Source organism: Babylonia areolata, chromosome 27 (genome assembly GCF_041734735.1).
Source record: "Babylonia areolata isolate BAREFJ2019XMU chromosome 27, ASM4173473v1, whole genome shotgun sequence".
NCBI lineage: Eukaryota > Metazoa > Mollusca > Gastropoda > Neogastropoda > Buccinidae > Babylonia > Babylonia areolata.
In genome coordinates, this window is record NC_134902.1 from 29,264,725 (window position 1) to 29,267,224 (window position 2,500).

The 2,500-nt window shown below is 46.3% G+C and overlaps 1 protein-coding gene and 1 long non-coding RNA gene across 7 annotated transcripts in view; one reads left to right on the forward strand and one right to left on the reverse strand.

Moving 5' to 3' along the window:
• The window catches only part of LOC143301409 (uncharacterized), a 244,317-nt gene that overhangs the window by 79,944 nt on the left and 161,873 nt on the right, over nucleotides 1-2,500 (forward strand). The window lies entirely within an intron of this gene.
• Nucleotides 1-2,500, reverse strand: part of LOC143301411 (uncharacterized) — a 157,653-nt gene that overhangs the window by 71,088 nt on the left and 84,065 nt on the right. The window lies entirely within an intron of this gene.

Consider the following 2,500-nt stretch of genomic DNA (forward strand, 5'->3'; position numbering starts at 1 on the left):
GGGGGGGGGGATAGGGCAGGTTTCAGGTTTCTGGGGTTAGCCTTCCCTCCTTCCTTCCTCCCTCCTTTCTTTCTCTTCCTCCCTCCCTCCCTCCTTTCTTCGCTATTAACCCCGTCAGCAAAGTTTGCGTGTTTGTCTTCTGGGGGTGTGGAGAAGAGGAAGTGAAAAAAGGGGGTTAGGGGAGTGTGACAACACAGACACACACAGAGACACAGACATACACACAGGCACACACACACACACACACTCAGAGCCGGACTGATATCAGATAGTCAGACAGGGGGAGAGAGGATTACATGAACGAGTATGTGTGTGTGTGTGTGTTCATTCGTTGTTTTGCAATAAGAAACCATGATGTGCCAGGTACTCCAAACAAAGTGACACAGAGCAAAGGTCACCGTGACCCAGCGGGGCAGGCGCTGTCAAGGACTTCTCTTAATTCCTCCCCTGCTGCTCTCTCTCTCTCTCTCTCTCTCTCTCTCTCTCTCTCTCTCACAAGAACTCAAGCACAAACACGTGAAGACACACGCACAGTCTCTCTGACAAGGCCTTCCCTTTTCCTCAGGCCTCTGCAGGGTTTCCCAGACATAAAATGGGCCCTCTGGCCTTCATCTTTCTCTCTCTCTCTCTCTCTCTCTCTCTCTCTCTTTCTCACAAGAACTCAAGCACAAACACGTGAAGACACACGCACAGTCTCTCCGACAAGGCCTTCCCTTTTCCTCAGGCCTCTAAAGAGTTTCCCATACATAAAATGGGCCCTTTGGCCTTCATCTCTCTCTCTCTCTCTCTCACACACACACACACACACACACACATATTTGTATTTGTATTCCTTTTTATCACAACAGATTCCTCTGTGTGAAATTCGGGCTGCTCTCCCCTAGGGAGAGCACGTCGCTACACTACAGCGCCACCCTTTTTTTTCTTTTTCTTTTTTTTCCCAGCGTGCAGTTTTATTTGTTTTTCCTGTCGAAGTGGATTTTTCTACAGAATTTTGCCAGGAACAACCCTTTTGTTGCTGTGGGTTCTTTTACGTGCGCTAAGTGCATGCTGCACACGGGACCTCGGTTTATCGTCTCATCCGAATGACTAGCGTCCAGAATACCACTCAAGGTCTAGTGGAGGGGGAGAAAATATCTGTATATATATATATTTCTTCCTGCCTGCTTGCACCATCACACAGTGACAGACAGGACTTAACAGTGGCCAGGTTTGGTAATCCAATGAGGCAACTAGAGTCAGTGCGCACCATCTGGGTTCAAGTTTTTTTGTGGTTTTTTGTTGTTGTTTTTTTTCCACAAGGCCATGTCTGTCAGTCTCACCGTTTGTCACAACTTCTGCTTCCTTTTAAAACTTAGTTGTTGTTTTTTTGTTTATTTGTTTCTGGATTTATTTGTTTACTTATTTGTGTATTTTACAAATTGAATTGAAATCTGACACTCAGCCTGTTTTCACACTGGCTTGTTTACTTATGTTAATCTGTGTGTGTGTGTGTGTGTGTGTGTGTGTGTGTGTGTGTGTTTGAAATAGTTGTTTATCTAACCCGTCGAACTGAACTCTGGCGGACTGCGTTCCAGTGACACATTTATATGATTTTAACGGCATCATTGCGTGTGTGTGGAGAGAGAGAGAAGAGAGAGAGAGAGAGAGAGAGAGAGAGAAGTGCAGCTGTTAGCAATCTTACCTCCATCAGCTGTGTTGCCGTCCCCCAGTTTAATTCTTTTTTTTTCACATGACTTAATTAATTCACTGTGGGGTTTACGGCTTTGTTTCCCGAAAGTGTCAGGTAGTTTAATGGCTAGGGTTCCAACTTTGGGATCTCATGTTTCGAGAGTTTGCGTTCGATTCTTGCAAATGCAGTTTTCCCACCCCAAACCGGCCATCACACACTTTTGTCGAAGTATTTTATGGGGCGGTGAAGTGTGTGTGTGTGTGTGTGTGTGTGTGTGTGTGTGTGTGTGTGTGTGTGGGAGGGGGTGAGGAGTGGGGGTGGGGGGTGGGGGGTGAAGGTGGGGAGCTGGGGGTGGAGGTTTGGTGGGTTGGGGGTGATGTGGAGTGAGTGGGTGGTATAGGGTTGTGGTGGGGAATTAGCCAGGGGTAAAGCGCGGGTGGCGGGGCGTTCACTGTTCGTTTCAATTTTTGTATTTCTAATTCAAGATAATTCAGCGCTTATAGCTTTTAGAGGCGTTTGATTGGCTAAGAGCGGACCGGGCAAGACTGCTCGTCTTTTCACTGTTAGCCGGGCGAAATTTGGCCAAGCAGAGCAAACCGATAGGCCTAGTTTGCATCAGTTTGACATGGTACAGTATATGTATCACCAAGCATGGAGTATAATACAAACTCCTCCTTTTTATGCATACTTGTTTATTTAATCATGAGGGCTAGGGCTGCTTGAAGTGTAGTGACTTCTTGTGTTGACAGGTTTTTAGTGGTGGAAAGCCTTTTGGAGGTGTTCAGATGGGTTTTGTCTTTTGATAATTACAAACACTTTTCGGGTGTT